We start from the raw sequence: 26,328 nt of genomic DNA, 5'->3' as shown, positions 1-26,328 counted from the left end.
ACTTTGTTACATTATAACTTAATAGAAGGCGGTAGGATTTGCATATCCGTTTTTGCATTCACCCAGTTGTTTGGCGAAATATATGAAGAGCATCCAACCTAACACAGATGTGTATGTGGCAATGGAAAGACATTGCAGTTCCCCAGAATGGGACCCAGGTACCCCCAGGCCACAGTTTGAGAATGGGTGTTTCAAACCTATAAAGTAGCACATGGGAAAAGAAGTACACAACTGTGTCTGAACCACAATCAAAAGTCTATTATTTCCTACCTCCTTCCTCACCTCTCGCTGGCCTCGCCACGACAGCACTAACATCGGCACACCTCGCTTATTAACATTACTTCAAGAGTTTTTAGTCACAGCCCAGTTGGCCGGCTGAGATGACCTGGTAGAAAGGAACAGAGCTAGATCCCTAAACAAGACTCTAAACCAGTAGCAGCGAAGGCTTTTGATCAACACACAAGGATAGAAAAAGAGCTAAACAGTTAGCTAGAGATCAGAAAAGCCTGGAAAAGGAATGGAAAGCAAACCAGCGCCTCTCGCCAGCACTGTGATTTGTTTTATAAATGTGAGCTCGGGGGCGCCCGGGTGGCTCAGTTGGTCAGGCGTCCGACTCCAGCTCAGGTCATGATCTTGCAGTTCATGGGTTCGAGCCCCGCGTCGGGCTCTGTGCTGACAGCTCAGAGCCTGGAGCCTGCTTCGGATTCTGTGTCTCCCTCTCTCTCTGCCCCTCCCCCACTTGCACTCTGTCTGTCTCTCAAAAATAAGTAAACATTAACAAAATCATAAATGTGAGCTCACAACAACCGCAAGAGAGAGGTATTATTATCCTAATTTTTTAGAGTCGGGAATGAACACTCAAAGAGGTCACCCACCTTGACCAAAGTTATACAGTCTTTAAAGGCAGAGTCCGTTTTCTTTCTTTCTATATGACATTGGCGCAAATATTCAGTCAATGTCTGAAAAACAGAAGAACCATGGCTTGGAAGTTAGGACGTTTGGAAACATTTGGAAGCTTACATCGTTTGGGAGGGGTGTCCTCTAACTGCCAAAATTTAACTGGCATCAGGAGGAATGGGCGAATTACATCAAGGTGCAAGCATTCACAACATGGGCCCTCCCCTGCACAATGAGGACATCGGATCGAATGATTACTCATATTTTCTTCCTATCCCTATCTAAGTTGGTAAGTCAGAAATCCGAGGTATATACATAAAACGTCTGGCCTGGAACTTTAGTAGAGCCCCTATCAGGGCCCAAGTCCACAGCTATAAACTACTAAATGGATAAAGTTGCTTAGAAAATGAGACAAAGGAGTGATCTCTTATTGAGTGCCTTGGATGTGCCAGGCACTACGCGGGGTACTGCTTTCTGCTGTTGATTTAGTAGGGAGAGAGAAATACGGCTGGAGATCCACTGGTATCCTAGCTTCCTGTTGGCAAGACTTCACTGAGCGAGCCCCTAGTAGGAGCCGAGAGTTGTGAACAGCTGCTGAGGAGGTTGAAAAGAGTAGAAACATCAAAAACAAAATGTGTGGGGCACCTGGGAGGCTCAGTCAGTTAAGCCTCCAGCTTAGGCTCAGGTCACGATCTCAGGGTTCATGAGTTCGAGCCCGTGTCGGGCTGTCTGCTGTCAGCACAGACCCTGCTTCGGATCCTCTGTCCCCCTGTAAGCGCCTCTGTCCCCCTTTCTCTCTGCCCCTTTCCTGCTTGCGTGCACTCTCTCTCTCTCAAACATAAACAAACATTTTTAAAAAATGTGATTAATAACTCCGTGTCTGCCATTATGCTAATTACACATACCTCTGGGTACTTCACAAAGAAACTTTGTAAATATCCATTACAGAAATGGACTAGAAATGGACTGTTTTATTGGCAGGTAATAATACAATGAATCGAATGAATTGTGAGTAGTGAGTTCAGTTCAGACAGGAGATAGGAAGAAAGAAAGGAAAAGTATCAATAACTAGGGACACACCTCTGTTTGTAAAAGAGAACACATCCACTCAGAGTGTTGTGAACTAGCCTGCATTTGTAAGTCAGAGTAAATATGGGATATGTGCCTATAGGACTCATAAGAATTAACATATTTTCGCAGCGTTCAGGAAGGAGGGGAAAGAGTACAATAGAATTCCGATGAAACTTCTCCAGGGGCCAAAGGTGAGGGTTGGGTGGTGTAATAGAAATTCAGAAAGTTACACTGTAGTCTTGCCTCTGTCACCTAGAAGTTCCATGAAACTTAGAAAAATCACATCCCTCCTCTCTAAGCTTCAGTTCCCTCATCAATGAAATAATTGCACACAGAATTTTATTTCTATAATTCTGTGACAGTTTCTAAAAAGAGGCTAGATTTCATAAAATATGCCCTATACCTATAATGCATTGACTTGTACATATCATATTTCATGGACTCTGAGAAGCCATTGATTCTAAGATGTATTATTCTACGTGTCACTAAGGAAGGAAGGAAGGGCACAGTCAATTATAAGTACAAGGCACCATAGATTTTTAAGGTTCATCTTGATGTCAGAGCTTCTAAAATGTGAAAAAAAAAATACATTTCAGAAATGATGAAATAGGGCAATTCATGCCAGGAAATTCTTAAATGGTAAGGCAACTAATTTCCTACCTGTAATTGTAAGATGATACGCTATGGCTGAAAACTATTTGGGCAAGAAAATGAAAGAGAATTGAACAGCTCCTAACGCTGTGGCTTGTGGGACAACGGTAAGGAAAGAGAGGAAAGAACAAATGAACAAGGCCCGGTGCTAGGTCATTTGCAAGCCTAATTTTGTCTGTCCCTATGAATAGCACTGAGACGTCAGTATTCTTAGGACACCCTCCGGTATTTTGGAAAAAGTGTGGGATTTCTATTCAGAGAGAGCTGGCTTCAAATCTAGGTGCTACCATTTGCTGAGTGATCTTGGATAAATCACTTAACCACTTGAATCCCAGTTTCCTTGTTTTACTAAGAGGAAATACGATCTCCCTTGCATGTGTACTCTAAGGATTAAAGACAATGCATGCAAAGCATTCAACAAATATTAGCTATTGTATGTTACAATAGGATGAGAAAGAGGCGACAAGAGGTCAAATGACTGTGGGTGTATGGAAGATGACATTCTAGTAAGCGGAGGGAACGTCCACGGTCTGTCAGACTTTCCCCAGGTCGTGCTGTAAAGCTAGGAGACGCCAGCATACCTAGCACGATAATGTCGTGACCCGAGTCGCCCCAGGTTGACAGCGTTTGGGTGTTCTTGGCAAAAAAGAATTTTAAGCCCAGTGCAGAAAGAGATAATGGCCCGGATCTCGAGAGAAGCTAGGGGAGCGTTCAAGCAAAAGCATAGAGGCAGGCATTAGGCAAAGGCTTGTAAGTCCCAGCCAGGGTGGGAGGTTTCTGACCCTTTGCAATCACATCCACTATATCTTGAGAGTCTTGCTTGAAGGAGTTACAAAAGCCAGCTGAAGTTGTCTCTTCTCTGAGCCTCGGTTTCTCTGCTGGCAAAATATGAGCGATCACACCTGCCCTTCCCTATCTCATGATATTTCACATACGCATCAAACGGGACAGATGAAGAAGCACTACATGTAAACATCACGAATTATTATCAGGATGGCTTTTTAAAACTTGGACTATTGGGGCGCCTGGGTGGCTCAGTCGGTTGAGTGTCCAACTTCAGCTCGGGTCATGATCCTCGCGGTCGGTGAGTTCGAGCCCCGCATCGGGCTCTGTGCCGACAGCTCAGAGCTTGGAGCCTGCTTCCAATTCTGTCTCCCTGTCTCTCTCTGCCCCTCTCCCACTCACTCTCTGTCTGTCTCTCTCAAAAGTAAAAATAAACATTAAAAAAATTTTATAATAAATAAATAAATAAAACATTAAAAAAATTGTAATTGTACTATCTGCTCACATCGATTCTTCAACAGAAGGGAAGCCTACAGATCCTTAGAGAAGGTGCTCCAAAGCCCAGGGAGTTGAAGGAAAAAGAAAAAAAAAAAAACCCTGCTCCTTTCAGAATGTACTGCCCCTTTCAGGAGACACTTGAAAGGCAACTTTCGTGCAACAAACTGCCAAGCTAAGAAGAGTCTACTCCAGGCTGTGCCAAAAAACTCACGCTCTCACTTAAAATACCGCATTCTGTCCTTTGCCACAAAACCCCACACAGTTGTCTTAAAGTGCACATCTCACTTTCACTACGTTGAAAGAGTCTTGCTTGGTACAGGTGTGAAACACTGATGCATTTTGTTCGGAGCCTCTCTGATCCCCTCTCATCTAGTGATCAGGTGTCTTCTCTACTTTCAGTCTCAAACTTCAGATTCGGATCTAAACAGTGCCTAAAGGTAAACATACTGCGTACATTCAAAATCACTGAAGAAAAACATGTCAGAGCATGCTCTATACAGTAAAATGTAGAAAACAACAGAAAGAAAGAGAAAGCAAAAGAAGAATGAAAGAAAGAGAAAGAAAGAGAGAAAGAGAAAGAAAGAAAGAAAGAAAGAAAGAAAGAAAGAAAGAAAGGAAGGAAGGAAGGAAGGAAAGAAGGAAGGAAGGAAGGAAGGAAGGAAGGAAGGAAGGAAGGAAAGAAAGAAGGAAGGAAGGAAGGAAAGAAGGAAGGAAGGAAGGAAGGAAGGAAAGAAGGAAGGAAGGAAAGAAGGAAGGAAGGAAGGAAAGAAAGACTGATGAATGGTTAAAGAAGATGTGGCACATGTATAATGGAATATTACTCAGCCATCAAGAAGAATGAAATCTTGCCATTTGCAATGACGTGAATGGAGCTCAAGTTGTATTATGCTAAGCAAAATAAGTCACTAAGTCAAGAGAAAGACAAATACCACATGATTTCACTCATAGGCAGAATTTAAGAAACAAAACAGATGTACATAAGGGAAGGGTGGGGAAAGAGGAGAGAGGGAAACAAACCACAAGAGACTCTTAACGGCAGAGAACAAACTGAGGGTTGATGGAACGGGGTGGGTGGGGGATGGGCGAGATGGGCGATGGGTACTAAGGAGGGCACTTGTGATGAGCACTGGATGTTGTATGGGAGTGCCGAATCACTGAATTCTGCTCCTGAAACCAATATTGCACTATACATTAACTAAATAATATTTAAATTAAAAAAAAAGAAGAAAAGAAAGCAGTAAGGAAGAAAAGAAAGAGAAACCGTTAAAGTGACAACAAAACTTACAGACTTAAATTCACCTATTAGAAAACAAAAATCTTCATATTGGGTTAAAAATCAAAACAAGGGGTGCCTGGGTGGCTCAGTCGGTTCAGCGTCCCACTCTTGATTTCGGCTCAGATCACGATCTCGCGGTTCACGGGCTCGAGTCCCACATTGGGCTTGGCGATGACAGTGTGGAGCCTGCTTGGGATTCTCTCTCTCTCCCTCTCTCTCTGCCCCTCCCCTGTTTGCTCACTCTCTGCCTCTCAAAATACATAAACTCAAAAAATAAAAAAAAGACAGTGGCAAAAATATGAATAAATAATTATTAGATAAAAGCACACTATGTTCTTTTTTTTTTTATTTTTTTTAATGTTTATTTATCTTTGAGACAGAGACAGACAGAGCATGGACGGGGGAGGGTCAGAGAGAGGGAGACACAGAATCCGAAGCAGGCTCCAGGCTCTGAGCTGTCAGCACAGAGCCCGACGCGGGGCTCGAACTCACGGACCACGAAATCATGACCTGAGCCGAAATCGGACGCTCAACCGACTGAGCCACCCAGGCGCCCCAAAGCACACTACATTCTATATTCTATGTTCAGCATGCAAAACACTATACACTAAACTGTATAACCTTCATAACAGTCCATGAACTAGACTCAACTCAATGAGGAAGCAGGGAAGGATTATGTAATTTGCCCAGGACCACAATCAGTGAATGGTAGAATCAGATTTTTAAATCCCGCTTGTCTATAGAAGGCAGCTACCCTTGTAGTGAGCACAGCATGACCCATAGAGGTGTCAAATCACTATGTCCTGCACCTGAAACTAACGTAACATTGGGGGTCAACTACACTTCAATGAAAAAAAACTAAAAAATCATGTCTGTCAAATGCATAAGGATAAATAATATAAATAAGAACAATACAAGGTAATTTATTAGATATTGAACATTGTACCTTCCACAAGAAAAGCGCAACTTCCTTCTGATTGATTAGACTGTGATCAGGTCCCCAAAGCACGAAACACACAGATCCCATTCTGTGACCACAATGCAGTAAGGCAGAAATCAACACAAATTCCAGAAAATTGAGTTATGAAAATAACAAATGCACTTCTAAATAACTTATTGCTCAGAAAAGAAAATGAAAAGTACTATAATTATACCAATAATTTCTAAAAATAATTACCAATGATTTAGAAACCCAGTGCTTTAGAAAACAACATATCAAAAGTATGGACTATTCCCATAGCTGTACTCACAATAATTCATAGCTATAAATATTCTTCTTATTAAATATGAAGAATGAAAGCATACATTACTTAGACTATAACTCAAAAAGCTAGCAAAGGACAAAACATCCAAAGAAAACAGAAATAAAGAATTAGTAAAGATTAAATCAGAAACTTATGATTTAGAGAACAGAAGAAATACTAGTCAAGTGTAATACAGAGAAGTAACAAATATAGGAAGTAAAAAATGAGAAAGGTAATGTAAACATAGCTATGGAAACAATTAAAAATTAAAAGAAAACATCTAGAAAAATTATAATAAATGCACAAGGAGAAATGTAAAATTTTCCTGCAAACATTAAACCTAAGTTAAGAAGTATAAATAAATTTAAACGCACACCTTATACCTGGTTCATGGACAGGAAAAGTAAACCCTTAAAATAATCCATACATTTAACATATCCCAATAAAAATACTAAAAGGATATTTTTGGAACCAGCTAAGCTGATTCTCAAAATCAAACACACACACACACACACACACACACACACACACACACACACAAATGAGCACATGACGATAGCCAGAAGAATACTGAAGATAATACCCACCAGAGCGATAACTAGCCTTAGCAGATTTTTTTTAATGTATTATAAAGCTCAACTAATTAAAACATTTTCACACCATGAACGAAGAGATAGACACAGTAGTGAAACCTAAGAAAGAGTCTAAAAATAGATGCTAATGACTCAGAAATTTAATAGAGGATGTGATATTTAAAATCAGTGTGTAGGGGCACCTGAGTGGTTCACTTGGTTAAGCATCTGACTCTTAATTTCGGTTCAGGTCATGATCTCACAGTTCATGAGTTCAAGCCCCAAGTTGGGCTCCAAGCTGCCTGTGCGGGGCCTACTTGGGATTCTCTCTCTCTGCCCCTCCCCTGCTTGTGCTTGAGTGCTCTCTCAAAATAGATAAACTGTAACACTTTAAAAGAAAAAAAAAAAAAAAAAAGAAAAGCAGACTCCAGGCTCTAAGCTGTCAGCACAGAGCCTGACACATGGCTTGAACTCATGAACCACGAGATCATGACCTGAGCCAAAGTCAGACGCTTAACCAACTGAGCTGCCCAGGCGTCCCTCAAAATTAATACACCTTTAAAATAAATAAATAGGGGCACCTGGGTGGTTCAGCCAGTTAAGCGGACGACTTCGGCTCAGGTCATGATCTCACAGTTTGTGAGTTCAAGCCCCGCTTTGATCTCTGTGCTGACAGCATTGGAGCTTGGAGCCTGCTTCACATTCTGTGTCTCCCTCTCTCTCTCTGTCTCTCCCCAGCTCGTGCTCTGTCTCTCTCGCTCGCTCAAAAATAAATAAAAATTTAAAAAATTAAAAAATAGATAAAATCAGTGTTTAAATATCAAATTGTTTTGGGAAAAGGGACTGGCCATTGGGGGGAGAATAAGGCTGTATCGTTAACCCAAGAACCTAATCCTATATGTTTACTGGTCTTTGGCAACATAATTGGTGACCATGAATTCTCCCATCCCACAGCATGGGGTAGTCACAAGCCACTAAGATAAATACATTGAAAACTAGAAATTGTGTGGCATGGTCAAGGTAAGTCTGGGAAGGGGCGAGCCTAGGGAGCTACCCTGGCTTTACTTGGACAGTAGGAGTTGTGACTAAATGGTTGTATTAGTCGGGGTTCTCCTGAGAAACAGAACCAATGGGATGTATATACACATATATATAATCAAATAAGACATATCTGTAGGTACTTTACATTTACATGTTTACATATAAATTTTACATTTCTCTAATAGATATAATAGATAGTAAAATTGGCTCATGCTATTGTAGAGGCCAATAAGTCCCATGATCTGCCATCCACAAGCTGGAGCCCCAGGAACATCAATGGCACAATTCAGTCAGAGTCTGAAGTCCTGAGGACCAGAGAGAGGGTCAATGGCTGAAGTCCCAATCTGAGTACAAAGGCCCACGAGCCGGGAGCCACGGATGATACAGGGCAGGAAGAGATGGATGTTCCAACTCAGGCAAAGAGGAAATTTCCCCCTCCCTCCTCCTTTCTGAAGACCTCTCTTCTGGTCTTCAACTGATTGGCTGCTGCCCACCCGCTTGGGTGAGGATGACCTCCTTTACTCAGTCTACCAACCCAAGTCCTAATCTCTCCCAGAAACGGCCTCACAGACACACTCAGGAATAATGTTTCTTTCCGGGTATGTGGGCATCCCTTAGCCCAGCCAAGTTGACACATAAAATTATCCATCACAATGGTGGACGAGAGCCTTCTGATACAATGGCTTTAGGTTCCGTGTAGCGCTTAGCCCAGGGTGGGGCACATCCTATGAAATACATAATTGGTTTACATCTAAATTGAAGTTCAATCTCATCATTCAACCAAATATGAACATGAAACAAATTGCACCTATATCGAAAACTAGTTTAACCAAAACTTGATTAAAAGCAGCAACTGGTAAGGCACCTGGGTGGCTCAGTCAGTTCAGCGTCCGACTCCAGCTCACGTCATGATCTCGTGGTTCGTGGGTTCGAGCCCTGCGTCAGGCTCTGTGCTGACAGCTCAGAGCCTGGAGCCTGCTTTGGATTCTGTGTCTCCCTCTCTCTCTCTCTCTCTCTCTCTCTGCCCCTCCCCTGCTCACACTCTGTCTCTGTCTCTCAAAAATAAATAAACATTTTTAAAAAAATTTTAAAGTCATTTTTGACTGGAGAAGAATAGGTTGCCAAACTTCTGGAAAGCACATTTTAATAGGGCACAAATAATTCATTTATTCTTACAAACCTTCTTGTACTTCCTTAAAACGTAGTTTATTTGGTTTCAGGTATCGTCAAAAGCCAGGGTACTTCTGAACAAGGAACTTTATTTGCTTTTCTATTTAGCAGAGTTCAATTAAGCTCCACTCCCCACCCCCCAGTCAGTTCCTGCAGTTGTCAAATATAGCTTAAAAAATTCCACTCTAAGGAGTCTTTTTTTTTTTAGGAATCATTTTTTAAAATGAAAGACTTGGTCAGGAAGAGGGACTGACACTATTTTAGTAAAAAGAATAAAATGAAACAAAATCCTACTGCCCGAGATTGACAAGCTCAGGTTGACAGAAAGGTTCAAATAAACACTGATAAACCAAAAATCAGCATATTAGGACTGTAAAGCATAGGAATTCATTTTGAAATAGAAAATAATGATTCCTCTAGCCAAAACGTATCCCATTAGTAAACTCCCATAATATAGGGTTTAGTATAATCTAGATTATTCTAGTGTAACATAAAATATGTTATACTAGTATACCATGATATAGTATAGTCTAGTATCCTGTAGTATAATATAGATTACCTCTAAATAAATTTTCTCTTTCTCTCTCTATCCCTCTACACACACACACACACACACACACACACACACACACTCCTACACACACGTGCACACCTGTGTGATACTGAAAATTCATGTTCAAAGCCACATGTTCTTTCTCACCGACTTTGAGAAAACTTAGTGTCACGATACTTCTAACAAAAGTAGTTTCAGATCACAGTGGGCATTCAGGACCTTCTTTGCCACTTCTGAAGGTAAATATTTCTCTCTAACTTTTCAAAGCGTATTCTTAAAGTGTTATGTCTTCCTGTCCATGAAAGTTCTCAAATACAGATAGTATATTTCAGTGAAGAGTTTCTTTTTCATTCCTGAAACTGCCTCTTGTCTGATTCTAACTTAATCTAAATTGATTTATGTGAAAGTCAGGTAAGCAGACATCCCGAGGTGGAAACTATTTCAAGAAGATGACAGTGAGAAAACAGATTTAACAATAGTCAATAATCACAGAGGTGTGAAAGTTGACATGAAATCAGGCTAAGAAAAGTCGTAGTTTACTCTGAATTCTTTTCAAGGCCTTCTTGTATCATACAGCAATACTATTCCATGAGGAATTTTTCTTGAAAGCAACATTGCGTTTATGGTCAACCATGTCAATTTCCAAAACCACATCGAGCCCATAAACCCATCGGAATGAAACCCGTTAGAATGAGAAGAAATATGGTCAACAATAAAGCAAACATTTGTCTCCATACTAAGGTAGACTTTCATTAAGAAATAAGTCCTGCTTGATTTAGCTGTGGATCGGACTTAATAGTCCATAGCACTCTGATCAAGGGCAACAGACCTTACTAATAGTTGAATCAAGGTAGGTTATTTGCTACGTTGGACCATCGAGACGAAATCTGAGATAATAGAGCTGAGGTTCCCACAACTGTAGTATTTATTCTGTCTTCTTTGCCTCTGGAACAGCATTTCTCAAGCTGAATTTTAACGGCACTATGGTTAAGAGATACTTCTCGAAAGATATGTTCTCAGGTCACCTATGGTCGCTATCTTTTCCATGTTCTATTCCCCCATTGGACATTCACCTTGCATACCAACATACTTAAATTTCTAAGAACTCCTCCAGTAAAGAAACCTGTTTAGCCTAGCATTTGCCAAACTAATTTGACCACAGGGGTAATTATTAATTCAAGAAAGACCTTCGTAGTGGATGTTATAACGCACCTCAGATTCCACTTAAGGACCAAAGGGTTTATTCCCCAGCTTCTAGGAATGGGGAGCTGACTGCACTCAGCTGCCAGTCCTCTCCAGATACATCATCAGCTACAGAGAACTGCGTCTCCCAAGTTCACAACCCTTTCCCAGGGACCGCATGCATCCACGACTGGTCAAGGCGGAAGTAGAAAGCCCTGACGGCTCATCACAATGTGGGACGACTCTAAAGGAAGATCCCAGTTTCAGAGCTCACCTTGGCATGGCTGAGGCCTTTACTGGGACTGTTTCACAGTTGAACTTCTCTCTATGACCACTGTTGGTTTCTTCCCTTCTTTTCTTATTTCCCTTCTTTCTTTTCTCTTCCCTTGCACAGTTGTTGATCCTGAGAGCACCGCTTGATGAACTTGCTGAATGCTTACCTCTGTCTCAGAGTTTGCTTTTGGAAGAATCCAATCTACAAAACATTTTAGGACACTTAGGTCTAATGGAGACTACTGATGGAAGGAAAGAGGGAGTCTACCCTAAGTCATGTGTGGAAAGAAGCCGTTCCAGACTTGGGCAGAAGGTTTCTGGAAACCCTAGAGTGAACAATGAACCTCCACTTAGTTTACTTCAATCAGCATCGATTGGAGGACCGGCCGTGGAGTGCTCCATGAGGAATCCAGAAACACGGCATTTCTTGATTCTAAACCAGTAATGTAGAAGCTGTGACAAAGGCGAAATCAATGTCAAACCTCTGTCTTCCTTTAATAAAAGTAATGTCTTGAGCCTATAAAAAACGTACACTTTTCTTTTCTAGTCGCTCCTGGCTTAATAATTTCTGCTGTAGCTCAACTGAAGTCGTGAGTGTCTATATACAATTTATATATACATTTCTATTTACACTTGGATCTATATATTTAGGAATACCATCTGTCTAAAATATAACTTACTGGGGCTCCTGGGTGGCTCAGTCGGTTGAGTGTCCGACTTCGGCTCAGGTCATGATCTCACGATCTGTGAGTTCAAGCCCCGCGTCCGGCTCTGTGCTGACAGCTCGTCGCCTGGAGCCCGCTTCAGATTCTGTGTCTCCCTCTATCTCTCTGCCCCGGCCCCCCCGCCCAGCTTGCACTCTGTCTCTGTCTCTCTCAAAAATGCAAAATGTTAAAAAATTAAAAAATAAAATAAAATAAATAAAATAAAATTTATTAAGTATCAGGTATACATTAGCATAAACTTTAGCATAGCTTTCTTCTATATATAATATGATTTTTAGCAAGACTTTAGCTGTTGCCTTGCATTTGGCAGCGAAATGTCATTTTTTTAAGAGAGAGAGAGAGAGAGCAAGTGAGGGAGGGGCAGAGAGAGCAGGAGAAAGAGAATTCCAAGCAGGCTCCACACTGTCAGAGCAGAGCCGGACACGGGGCTTGAACCCACGAACCGCGAGACCAGATGCTCAACCGACTGAGCCACCCAGGTGCCCCAAGGCTGTTGCTTTTTAAAAAGTGCCTTGAAAATTACGTAAAATCCCTGGAAAAATAAGTTCCCAGGAAAAAAAAAAAAAGAAACAAGACAGGAAGAGTCTACAGAATAGAATGAACTCAGGGACAGAAAAGTCACGAAAACATTTCACATTTGTCCCCCACTGGGGGACAACTGCCAAAACAAGTTATCAGTATGTTCCGTGGTGGTTAGCATGATACAAGGCATGGAAGAAATGCACCATACACATGACTTGGTTGCTAAGGAAGAGTGTGCTTAGCTGGAAGCCGAGCCCAGGACTGAAGAGGAAGACGGCGTAGGAAGGACACAATTCACAATGTAAATTGTGAAGACAGGTTAGGACGTGTTAAGGGGGATGCTGTGAAAGGGAGGCATTAAGGAGGGGGAATGAAGGCCTCAGAAGAGAGTCAAACGGATGGGGCGCCCGGGTGGCTCAGTTGGTTAAACATTCAACTCTTGATTTCGGCTCAGGTCACGATCTCACAGTTCTCCAGGTTCGAGACCCATGTTGAGCCCCATACTGAGCCCCGTGTTGGGCTCCTCACTGCTGACAGTGCGGAGCCTGCTTGCAATTCTCTCTCTTACCCTCTCTCTGCCCCTCTGCCATGTGCACTCTTTCAATCTCTCAAAATAAATAAGTAAATTTTACAAAAAAAGAAAAGAGTCAAGTGTAGGAGGAGAACAAAGAAAAAGGCTGCATGGAGGAAGCATATATATGATAATTTTTTTACTGTTTATTTATTTTTGAGAGACAGAGAAAGATAGAGCATGAGTGGGGGAGGGGAAGAGAGAGAGAGGGAGACAGAATCCGAAGCAGGCTCCAGGCTCCCAGCTGTCAGCACAGAGCCTGACACGGGGCTCAAACCCACAAACCGTGAGATCAGGACCCAAGCTGAACTCGGGCACTTAACCGACTAAACCACTCAGGCGCCCCTTAGCCAACTTGAATTTAAATAAATAAATTTTGAAAGAAAAAAAAAGATCTCTAGAAGTCACATTTAGAGAGCAAAAGTGGACAGCTGTGAAATTAATCTTACTCACGTTTTATTTAATCCACATATCCCAAGTATTACCATTTTAACACATAATCAATATTAAAATCCAGATATTTTATGTTTTTCTGTATGAAATCAAAACCGGTGTGTATTTCATCATCTCAGCTGCACTCACCACATGAGCGCAGTGACTGCCATATCGGACGGCATGGTTCCAGAACAAAACAGACTACAATAAAAAACGGAAAGATTAATGCCCTCAAAAAGATCAGCCAGAACCTATCTGCAGTGCGGCCTGAAGCGGAATTTACCACCTTCCCCCAAACAGTGGCCTGAGTGTTTCACGCAAGAAAGAAACAGTGATTTTAGGGGCATCTGGGTGGCTCAGTTGGTTAAGCTCCAACTCTTGACTTCAGCTTAGGTCATTATGTCACAGGTTCGTGAGTTCGAGCCTCACATCGGGATTCTCTCCCTCCCTCTCTCTCTGCCTCCGCCCACTCTCTCTCAAAATAAATTTTTAAAAAGGAGAGAAACAGCAATTTTTCCTCCTAAACAGCCATACAGCATATCTACCACTCAAGCACCATGAAAGAATTATAGTAAAACTTCCGTGCAGTCTTCAGGCTGCCTTATCCTGTGAATCACCAGATTGGCCATTGGGACTGAATTGGCTGGCCAGTTCGGTTGCCCTATCCACGTATCTGGTCAGTCACTTGGTCAAATAGAATCACCAAATAGAACTAACAGTGTATTTATTTGCTTCCATGTGGTACAGCAACAGCATTATGTCGAAAAAAAAAAAAAAAAACAATACAAAGACCTTAATTTAAAAATGCTTTATTGCTACAAAATGCTAACCACCATCTGAGCTTTCTGTGAGTCATAGTCACTGATCACAGATCACTGTAACAAATATAAAAATAATGAGAAAGTTTGAAATATAGCGAGGGGGTGCCTGGGTGGCTCAGTCGGTTAAGCGTCCGACTTCGGCTCGGGTCATGATCTCATGGTTTGTGGGTTGGAGCCCCACATCGGGCTCTGTGCTGACGGCTCAGAGCCTGGAGCCTGCTTTGGATTCTCTGTCTCCCTCTCTCTCTCTCTGCTCTCCCCCGCTCACGCTGTCTCTCTCAAAAACAAATAAACATTTAAAATATTGTTTAAAGAAATATAGTAAGAATTACAAAATGTGACACAGAGGCACAAACCACAGACCTTCAATTTGTTAAGAAAAAAAACCCACAGTGTCTGCTAAACACAATAAATCGAAGCACAAGAAAAAGAGGTATGCCTGTAGTGGATAAAATCGAGGGCTCTAGAAAGAGAAAAAGGCAGATTCCAATTCTGGCTCTGCGTGGGAACAGCTCTGTGGCCTTGGGCTCCTTGCGCCTTGGTTTGCTCATCCGTAAAGTAGGAATAATTATAGTTCTTACTTCCTCCAGGTGCTCTGAGGCTTTACAGGAGGTAATTCATGTAAAGCTTCTAGCCCTATCCAGAAGAAAGGAACACTCGGTATTAAATATTGTTGTCATAGTTGTGACAAATTCTCTAAGCACATGGGTTCCGGCCAATATCTAGAGTCATTGGTTGAAGATGTAATTGCTGCATTATTTTTTTCTGTTGGAGCCTCAGTGCTTTACTAAATGTCTTTCTGTCTACAGTGAAACACGTGAAATGTGTCACCAGCATTATTAGACCAGACGCTAGAAAGAACTCCATTCAAGCTCGTTTGAAACTTTTTTTTTTGGTTTTGGTTGCACTTTTTGTACGGCTCAGTGAGGAATGATCCTGTCACAAAGGAGTCCCTGCTAAGAAACAATATTTCCTGGGTCTAAGGAGGCCGTCAGGACCACATTTGGAGTTTTTATTTAGGTCACTATGCATTTCCCATGACGTATAGATTTCAATTGAGGTACATTTGGCTACCAAAGCCCTCTGCTTAAGTTAGCAAAGGATTGAATTAAAATACTAATAAAAGTAAATGTTATCTTAATGGGCATCACGGCAATTATATAACAGCCTAAATCCTATATACATAGAAACTTAGGACAAGAAGCTGATTATGATCACGAATAAATAGATATTAGCCATAGGTCAGACTTCCTTTCCTTTCCTTTTTTTTTTTTTTTTTTGCCTTGTGACCAAAATAGTTTCATATAAACAAAATAATTTTTCTTCCTTATCTTCCTGTTCCTTCTGCCATATTAATTAAGATTTGACATGTCCCCATATACTGTTTATGGCAAAACGAGATGAGTAAACTGATTCAAATCAAACAGCTGACTTTTTACCCCAATCCCATGCCAAAGACAAATGGAACTTTCGAGAGTTTGGAGGTTTGAGTTTATCTACATGTTATTCTTTTCTTTTCACTTGCAAGTATCTAGGTATAATTTTAGCTTTATGCATTTTGTAGTGATCAGATATGTAAGGGATTTTTGGAGAGTTTGGGTTAGTGCAGTAGAAATGTTATGTAAGTCTTTAAAAAAAAAAACGACAGAGGGGATATCAGTGCAAAAGTGAATAACTCTACACCTATCTTACAGGCCTATGATGTTTTAAATGGTCTTTGCAAAGTTGACCATAGCCCAACACAAAAGATTCAATTACAGAGAAATACAGAGATCGAAATAGGCACAAGTGTAGGATTAGGGCCCCTAACTTTAGCCCCATCTCTAAGTAAGATTGTTCTGGGGAAGGGAAGGCAATTTTTGGTCCTTATTCTCCAATGTTTTCCCACACCCAACCAAAAAAAATGAGAATAGGAAACTGGTTGGGTTACACCAGTAACAGTTCTGCTTTGTATGTGGTTTATGCACATTTGAGTGACCAGACACAAGTATCTGGAGGCTTAATGCAAATAATCCAAGACCTGTGCCTTCAAATCATTCACCATCTAAGGTGGACAACCCTTAAGGTGTGCCTTCAAATCGTTCATCATCTCCGGGTGGACGACCCAGAGAGGTCAAGGACTTAAAGTAATTTGAGAGACAATGACAACCCGACTTGTCTCGCTCTGCCTTATTCTGGAGTAGAGTGAAAATGTAATGCCAAGTTAGCTTGGCCATAGACAAACCCTCTAACTCGTGGAAGTTTTCTCCCACCCATACCCTGGATAAGTCATCATCATCCACAACATTATCATCTTGCCATATTCACAGCAGAACTTCAAGGATTGTTATTCACATCTCGAAAGATGCACTGCCCCCATGGCCCAAGCTTAGACCAGTGCTCCTCAAAAGTTGTAATAAAAATCGCCTGGGGATCCTCTTAAAAAACACGTATTTCTGGACCCTACGTCCAAGGGTTTTGATTCGGTGGCTGTGGGGTGGAGCCCAAGATTTTGCATTTCTAACAGGTTCCCAGGTGACCCTGATGATGCTGGCTCAGGGACCACAATTTGAGTAGCACTGATCTATTTTATTTTTTTATTTTGAGAGAGAGAGAGAGAGAGAGAGAGAGAGTGCATGCATGTGCACACATGAAAGCAGGGGAGGGGCAGAGAGAGAGAGGGAGGGAGAGAGAGAATCCCAAGCAGGCTCCGTGCCATCAGCACAGAGCCTGATGCAGGGCTCAATCTCGTAAACCAGAAGACCATGACCTGAGCCAAACTTGAGAGTCAGACGCTTAACCCACCGAGCCACCCAAGCGCCCTGAGGATCACTGATCTAAAATTTCCTTCACTCTCTAATATTCTCTCTTCCTTCCATCCTATCTCAGGTAAGGCACGTATCCTTCCCCCTTATTGAGTAAAACCCATCACTTTCACTCCAATCCCATCCCAATATCAATTATCTGCTGTATTAGGATTCACTTCAGCTGCAAGTGATGGAAAACCCAAAACAGTAGTGCTTTAGACAAGATGAAAGATCCCTCTGAGATACACATAAGCAGCCCAGGACTGGCATATTATTAGCTCCACAAGCATCAGATCACAGATTCCTTCTATCTTGTTCTTCCATTCCCATCATACTGCTTTCACCTCAAAGTCTATCTCATAGGTCAAGAACTATAGCTCTGGCCATTAGGTCCACATTCCAGCCAATAGGGGAAAAAAGGATAAAAGGCACACTCCTTCCTTTTAAGAACACTTTCCAGAAGTGCACACATCACTTCTGCTTATCTCCCGTAGGCCAGAACTTCGTTATATGGCCACGCCTCGCTGCAAAGAGGATTGGGAAATACACCTTTACACATGCCCAGATAAAATATGAGGTTTGAGGAGGGGAGGTGGAGGGGGATGGGCTAAACGGGGGATGGGCATTGAGGAGGGCACTTGGGAGGGGGATGAGCACTGGGTGTTTATGTAACTGATGAATCACTGGGTTCTACTCCTGGAACCAACAATACTGTACTGTATGTTAACTTAAATTTGCATAAATAAATTAAAAAAATAAAAACAAAAACCATGGGGCTCCTGGATGGCTCAGTCGGTTAAGTGCCCGTCTCTTGGTTTCGGCTGAGATCCTGATCTCGCGGTTTGGTGAGCTTGAGTCCCGCATCAGGCTCTGCGCTGGCAGCCCAGAGCCTGCTTGAGATTCTCTCTCTCTCCCTCTCTCTCTGTCCCTCCCTCACTCGCATTGTCTCTGTCTCCCTCAAAATAAATAAATAAACTCAAAACATTACATGAGGTTTCTATAACTAAGGAAGGAGAGGACAGATACTGAGGTACAATTGGCAGTCTCTATGACCCCCCCCCTTGATATTTATCTTTAACCTATAATTTCTTCAAGTTCTTTTTTCTAAGTCTATAAATACTCTAAAAATTTACTTCAGTAGTACTCCTTCCATTAGCTGCCACCCAACCTTGCCTCTTCTTTTACTTCCAAACTTGACAAGGGGCACCTGGGTAGCTCAGTCGGTTGAGCGTCCGACTCTTGATTTTGGCCCAGGTCATGATCTAGAGGTTGGTGGGTTCGAGCCCCACATCAGGCTCCACACCCTGACAGTGCAGAGCCTGCTGGGGATTCTCTGTCTCCCTCTCTCTGTCCCTCCCCCCTCTCAAAATAAATAAATAAACGTTAAAAAATAAATGAAAAACATAAACTTTTCAAAAACCAAGAATTTATTTCTCTTGCTTATACTTTGTGACCACCCCCTTACTCATCAGCACCTTGTAATCTGGCTAAGACACCATTGCCATTGAAACTACCTTCTGCTATATCATCAGTGATTTCCTTATTCCCAAGTCCATTGACTTCTAAGTCTTTGTAATACTTCCCTAAGTCTGAATTATTGTCGTGGAAAATAATATGGTAAAACTAAGAAAACATGGCAAATAAGTAGTTAGCTATCAAAGGAGAGAGTCTTACATCAGGAATCTTGTATTTTCCATGCAATCCTAAAAAACCTTGCCTCTAAGAGGAATATTTTGACTCAATACGTGTCATAATAATTTTTCTTGTGAAGTGTATGTAGAGATAGGCACTTCAAAATAAGTCCACTTAGGCATAAATAAAGATCTCACACAAATACATGTGAAATTAGATAATAAAATGTTTCGAAGGAAATGCTGTAATAACAAAGTATGTGGCACACACAGAAAATTATCTTGTTTAACTTGTTTTTCAACTGTCTAGTATTAACTGCACTTGTCAATCTGCTGATATTTTTAATGCATTACACTCATTGCACCTTTGTATCCCAGACTTCTTTCACTCAACTTTAACCTGACATGATTGCTGCAGCGAATATTAATAATAATAGCAAGAAGAAGGAGGGGGAGGGGGAGAAGAAAAAGAAGAAGAGGAAGAAGAAGAGGAAGAGAAGAAGAAGAAGAAGAAGAAGAAGGGGAAGGAAGAAGAAGAAGAAGAAGAAGAAGAAGAAGAGGAAGAAAGAAGAAGAAGAGGAGGAGGAGGAGGAAGAAGAAGAAGAAGAAGAAGAAGAAGAAGAAGAAGAAGAAGAAAGAAGAAGAAGAAGAGGAGGAGGAGGAGGAAGAAGAAGAAGAAGAAGAAGAAGAAGAAAGAAGAAGAAGAGGAAGAAAGAAGAAGAGGAGGAGGAGGAGGAAGAAGAAGAAGGAGGAGGAGGAGGAGGAGGAGGAAGAAAAACAAAGAAAGAAGAAGAAGAAGAAGAAGAAGAAGAAGAAGAAGAAGAAAGAAGAAAAAAAGAAGAAAGGAAGAAGAAGAAAAAAGAAGAAGAAAAGGAAGAACAAGGGGAAGAGAAAAGGGGGCAAAGGAGAATTTTTGTGGAAAATTGGATTTTCCTGAGTTCTCAAAAATGTCCAAGGCTGGTGAGCCAAATAATTGGAGAAAGACAGACTGTGTGCACATATAAAGCCTATGGTTTTGTAATAAACCCGATTTGTTTTGGAGCCCCTTGACTGCAGAAGTGAGACCCTGTAAATTAGTCAAGCTTGATGGACCCAAACCATGGCTCCAAAGGAGTGTACAATCTCCGGCACCTGTTTGTTATACTTAGAAACCTTGCTCTCTGACCATCTCTGATCTCTGCACATTAAACTTCTGACTCTTATCTGGCTATTATTATGGAACTTAGCATTAATCAGCCCTTTATTCTATGTTCTGATTTGGGCTCCTCCCTGCTTCATGGGTCTGTCTCCGTAATTTCACACCTGGATTCAAATTCTTGACTTTGTAGTTATACCTCATCTCCTCTCCTATTTCCACTTCAGCATGGACACTACCTGACAATACTGGGCTCCTCAAGTTCAAGCTCAGTGGTACTTCACCCTGGCTGCATGTTAGAATCCCACAGAAAGACTTAAATACTATCACTGCCTGGGCCCCCATCCCCAGTATTCTGATTTAAGGTCGGAGATGAGACCAGGGATTGAGAGCTGTGAAAGTCCTCCATGTGATTCTAATCTAATCTGCAGCCAGGTTAGAAAATTACCATGCTGGCTTCCTTTTCTGTTAAGAGTAACTATGGACTCTACTTAGGGCGCCACTCAATTACCCTTTCCTGGCACCAGACCACACTGCCTTCACTGGTCCCGTGGAGCTCAGCAAACACAGGTGCCAGCAACAATCCGTTAGCTCTAAGGTAGTAATCCATTTATTCAAAAAACACCGGACAAGCGTTTACTCTAACTGCTCAGAGAAAACTAGAATGTGGTCCCTTTCCTCCAGACCCGTACATGCTAGTGGGGGAGGCAGCAAGGAGACCCACGATTATAGCAATATGATAAGTGGTATGGATAAAATGCTATGGGAATACACAAGAGGAGGCAACTACCTCTCTGTAAAAGTCTTGGAAGTCTTCCGGAAGCATGTTTGAGTCTCAAGGAGTAAACGGAAGTTTGCTGGGAAGGCAAGAGAAGATTGGGATTCCAAGCAGAAGGGACAGTCTAAGCAAAAACACAAAAGAGAGTCTGCATACATATACATGCATAGTTTAAATTTTTCATTGAAGAAGAGCATGAATTCTAAGACGATCCTAAGTCGTTGGGAGTATTTCATATGCTTTTTTATTTTTCTAAAAGATTTTTTAAGTGTATTTATTTATTTTGGGAGAGAGAGAGAGAGAGCACAGCAGAGACAGGAAGAGAGGGAGGAGAGACAGAATCCCAAGCAGGCTCCGTGCTGTCAGCCCAGAGCCCGTTGTGGGGCTGGAGCTCACAAACCTTGAGATCGTGACCTGAGTCGAAGTCAGACGCTTGACAGACCGAGCCACCCGGGTGCCCCTGAACAATATCCATTGACTGCAAAGTGCTATATTATCCTTGTGAGCAAGACTAAATCACCTTGATGGCCCTCCAAAAGGCAAGGACTGATAAAGCTATGACAGGAAAAATAAGGATTACCTCATGATATTTATTTTTAATATCATTTCAGCTTGTTTGCAAATTCCGACTTTTGGGCAATGCACACGATTACAACACCCCTTAAGCTGGTTTGTCTTTCTGTATGACTAGTTGGCAACCAAATCGATGCAATTCTTCTTGGTTCTTCCCTCTCAACTCTGAAGTATTTGTCCTTGGGATTAACTGACTCCAGCCCTCATCTAAAGACACAATCTTCTATCCTTGAGGTGCACAGCTTCAGGACTTTCCTATCGCCGCATATGCAAAACGCTTGCGCGGTAACAAACTAGTTAAATGTTTGTGTAACGGACAGGTCAGTTTGGCGACAGAAACATGTGTCCCTAGCAGTTATGTTGCCTCGTTTCTTGGTCTTCATCCCTGAGAACCCCGGGCAACATATTCTTGCAAAAGGTCCCAGGGCCCACCCTTCAAAAGACATCTGAGACAGCAGTGAGGTTCATACCCTTATACACTTTTGCATTTCTTCGTCAAAATCAAAATCCTGCCAAACTGTCCCTGTTATTTATTGATTTATTCATTTAGTTACCTACTTAGTTATTTCGAGAGAGAGAGAGCGTGCCCGTGAGAGGTGGAGGGGCAGAGAGACAGGGAGGGAGAGAATCCCAAGCAGGCTCCGTGCTGTCCGTGTAGAACCTGGTGTAGGGCTCGATCTCACAAACTGTGAGATCGTGACCTGAGCCGACACCGAGAGTCGGACATAACTGACTGAGCCACAGGGTGCCCTTGTTCCTGGGTTTTGTTTTGTTTTTTATCTTCCTACTAGGCTTAGTGGTGTATTACATTCAAAACTTTCAAGTTAAAAACTGAAAAGAGAGGCTTTTATGACCCAGAAGTGTCTTCAACAGGCCCTTTGTGTTAGGTTAGTACAAGATGAGCTGGACTAGGGAAAGGAGGAACTTCTTCCTTGGACCCCAAGTCAGGGAGGGTATGCTTGACCAGTATCCAAACAGTTATTTTCCAGAAAGAAGCTTTAGTGGCACAAAGGGTTAATGACAAAAACTACCAGAAGGAAAAAGCCAACAAAGTATCACAGGAACGAGGAAGAAGGTGGGTGGCTAGAAGCAAGGGGGAGATTATGACAACCCAAGATTAATTAGAGCAGCTTTTAAAGATGTCCAATCATGGCCTAGCTTTCCAAGTTCTTAGAGGGGCCAGTGAAACAGGCTACCTTCAGTCTCTTCTTCCCAAATGTCTACCTGAACTTCACTTCCCTTTTATTATACATCAATTCCTCAGTAAATGTCAATAGTTAACTGACACGGGACCTATTTAAACAGAATTATTAATAGTTGACTTCATTGCCGATATGCCATGTGATAAGGCGTGTCCAATCATTTTCCCCAAGTGTAATAAAGTCTATGTTTCCTTTCCCACTTACAGTTATTGGGATGGTAAATAAAGATAGGTGATATCTCAAACATCACAATAAACTCTAAACAGTCTCAAACAACCCCTATATAGAACTTCTAGTAGTCTCAAACAACTTCTGTATAGAATTTCTAGTACAAAAGGGCAATATGCCATAATTCTTTTTATTTTATTTTATTTTTTATTTCTTTAAAATTTACATCCAAATTAGTTAGCATCTAGTGAAACAATGATTTCAGGAGTAGATTCCTTAGTGCCCCTCACCCACGTAGCCCATCCCCCCTCCCACAACCCCTCCAGCAACCCTCAGTTTCTTCTCTATATTTATGAGTCTCTTCTGATTTGTCCCCCTCCCTCTTTTTATATTATTTTTCTTTCCCTTCCCTTATGTTCATCTGTTTTGTCTCTTAAAGTACTCATATGAGTGAATATCCCATAATTCTTAATATATGTATTAGCCTGTTTTTTTAATCTTCCCTACATGATTTAATAATGTGTTTCAAAAATAAAGAAGTATGAAATTCCCACCTTCTCCAGCCCAGCTTTCATTACATTGGTTTATTTAGGCTACCAAAGATTTTTCTTTAAGTTTATTTATTTTTGAGAGTGAGCGAGCAGGGGAGAGGCAGAGAGACAGGGAGAGAGAGAATCCCAAGCAGGCTCTGCACTGTCAGCACCGAGCCCGATGTGGGGCTCGAACTCACAAACTGTGAGATCATGACCTGAGCTGGCACCAAGAGCTGGACACTTAACCAACTGAGCTACCCAAGTGCCTCTAGGCTACCCAAGTTTTCAACACTGCAGAAGGTGTAGGTAAGTATTTCTTACCAATAATTACAATAAACCAATTTTAAAAATACTAAAAACTTGCTTTACATGGAGTTGCATAACTTTTGTAAAGTTTTAGTAAAACTCTGATTTCCTTAAGACTATCCCTGTAAGTTGGGTAAGGCCAGTACTTTTGCCCCATTTATAGAGGTAACTAAGCCCAGAGACATTAAAGACTTACTCGTTCTCAGATTCTATTATTTGTACTGTAAATCCAAGCACTTGTGATGGTCATGAAATCTTGAAAAACATTAAATTATTCACATAAGAATTTTAGCACAACACTTGATCCATAGTACGTACTCAGTAAAACCTGCTATCAATTACATATACTACTTACACCCTTTATTATGAAATTAGTGATCTTGTCACTAAGATCCAAAAGCTGATGTTTCAGGACAAGTTTAAGAGAAATACAAAAGCTTACTAAGGATCCAACAGAGCGATGCCCAACATCTGGTCGGAGGCCAAATAATTTAATCAAGTGTGTTCAAACCCCTGTAAGAACAGAGTAAAACATCCATGCACCAGTCAGTCATGTCATGGGGTCAAAGTCTTTTCTCAATGGTGTTATTCTGGAATCTATACTAGGAGAAAAAATATCCAAAATACAGGAAAATTTTTATGCACAAAAATGCTCATGACATTTTATAAAAAGCAAAAGGTCGGGGAAAAGCTACATGTATGAGAGATGAGCCATTGTACATGCCCTAAGATATTATTAAAAGGAATATACAGGGGTTCCTGGGTGGCTCAGTCAATTAAGCGTCCGACTTCAGCTCAGGTCACGATTTCACGGTCCGTGTGTTCGAGCCCCGCGTGGGGCTCTGTGCTGACAGCTCAGAGCCTGGAGCCTGCTTCGGATTCTATGTCTCGCGCTCTCTCTCTGCCCCTCCCCTGCTTATGCTCTGTCTCTCTCTCTCTCTCTCTCTCTCAAAAATAAATAAAACATTAAAAAGGTTTTTTCAATAAAAAAAAGGAATGTACAACATAGGGAAATTATTACCATGTTATAATTCTTAAAAAAACCTCCCTATAAAAAGCTTTAAAAAGCTCCCTATAGTCCCCCTTCCCGGCGGTGATGATCTCCCCATGAGAACATCCCCTCCCAAAGGACCTCCTCCACCCTCCCGGGGAAGAGGAGAAGAGGAAACACAGGAAGAAGCTTATGGTGCACAGCCCCAGCTCCTCCTTCATGGACGCGAGGTACCCAGGATGCTCCAAAACCACCACCATCTTAAGCCGTGCCCAAATGGTAGTTTTGTGTGTTGGCTTCTCCGCTGTCCCTGGCAACCTGCAGGAGGAAAAGCAAGGCTTGCAGAAGGATGCTCCTTCAGATGGAAGCAGCGCTAAAAGCACCCTGAATCAAGAGGAATGGGCGGGGCACCTGGGTGGCTCAGTCGCCGATAGGTTGGTTTCCACTCAGGTTATGATCTCACGGTTGGCGAGTTCAAGCCCCGCGTTGGGTTCTGTGCTGACAGGGTGCAACCTGCTTGGGATCCTGCCTTCCTCTCTTTCTGCCCCTCCCTTGCTTGCTCTCTCTCTCTCTCTCTCTCTCTCTCAAAGTAAACAAATAAATTAAAAAAAAAAAAAAGATGAGCGGGAAACTATCCCAATAAACACATTTTGGATTAAGTAAATAAATAAATAATAAATCTCCCAGTGTGATCTCATTTAGGTATAAGATCCACAGAAAAAGCAGGAAATCTGCCAAAATATTAAGTATGGTTACTTATTGAGTTTTAGCCTATCACAGCTTTCAGTGTGTATGCTTTTTAAATCTCACAAATTTCCCCCAAAGCACAGTGGAAAATAAATGCCAGTTCTTAAACAAGTGAATAAGGCAGGTGGTCATCCTGTTTCCTGTTACCAAAATGACTTTGCGTGCCTCGTATCCGTGACACAAATATCTACATGAGCGATTCTTCCCGCTCTGGGACGTTTGCTATGCCTGCTGACCCCGGCCACCTCTTTGGGCTTTCGTGAGAAAGCCACCAGGCTCAAAGTAAAATACCGTTCCAGTCTGAGTATTTCAAAGAGAGATGCATGGAATATTCAGAGACTTGGCTCACCTTTGTGACATTGGCTATGCAGCTATCTAGTGGCGTTCAGATCTGCATCTACTGTCTGAATTTTCGGGCTGTTGTGCTATGCACACAGATGGTCTCTCAGTTGTCTGCCTCCTCGATTGCTCCCAATCAAGATCTGCTTCCACTAAAGCCAAAAGCAAAGCTGGTAAATGGCTGTTTACCCTATTGGGATGAGAAGGGAAGGAAGCTGTGATCCGTAAGTAAATTGCAATGGAGCCAGAGCCATGGAAGGGAATTGCTTTCGGCCGATATGTTCTATTGCTTCAAGGTCTTTATTTTGCTTGTATTTTATATTGTCTTCGAGGTCTGTGAATAAGGTTAATTCAGATCTTAAGGCCAAGTTCAGAAGGGTGCCAGCTCATCAAAAAGTTCCCTGAGAAACCCGGCCAAACAACAACCAGCACAGTTCAAGCCGTATTACTAGCAAGCTGCACCCCACACCTCCTCAATGTTGGTTTCCTTAAAGCACGAAAAAGAAACTCCTGGTCTGTGTCCTTGCTGCGTCTTCTGGAGAAAAAAAAAAAAACATCGACCACTGAGGAATCCATTTGGGGAATGTGGTTGGATTTGTTAATGTGTAAAAACAGTGGAATTGGTCCTTGCAATTGGGAAGGATGAGATGCTTTGATTTAGCTGGTGCAGCTCGACAAAGGTTGAAAAGAGATCACTGGAACCCAAGCAAAGGGAGGAGTGGACAATAAGAGAAATGGGGCCAAGAATGGGGCAAAAATAGCATGTAGAGTAGCTTACCGGTCATTAGCAGGGCAGCTGGGAGAGTCCTATGAATCTGGAGAACATTGCCCCTCAGGGGCCTGAGGGTGTTCAG

At 41.9% G+C, this 26,328-nt stretch overlaps 1 pseudogene; it reads left to right on the top strand.

The window, feature by feature from the left end:
- Positions 1-24,765, top strand: part of LOC106966725 (40S ribosomal protein S27-like) — a 58,240-nt pseudogene extending 33,475 nt beyond the window's left edge.
- The last annotated feature ends 1,563 nt before the right edge of the window (positions 24,766-26,328 follow it).

The sequence above is a fragment of the Acinonyx jubatus genome, chromosome X (assembly GCF_027475565.1).
Source record: "Acinonyx jubatus isolate Ajub_Pintada_27869175 chromosome X, VMU_Ajub_asm_v1.0, whole genome shotgun sequence".
NCBI classification, from domain to species: domain Eukaryota; kingdom Metazoa; phylum Chordata; class Mammalia; order Carnivora; family Felidae; genus Acinonyx; species Acinonyx jubatus.
Note: the sequence above shows the minus strand (reverse complement) of the source record. Positions and strands in the feature narration are given on the sequence as shown.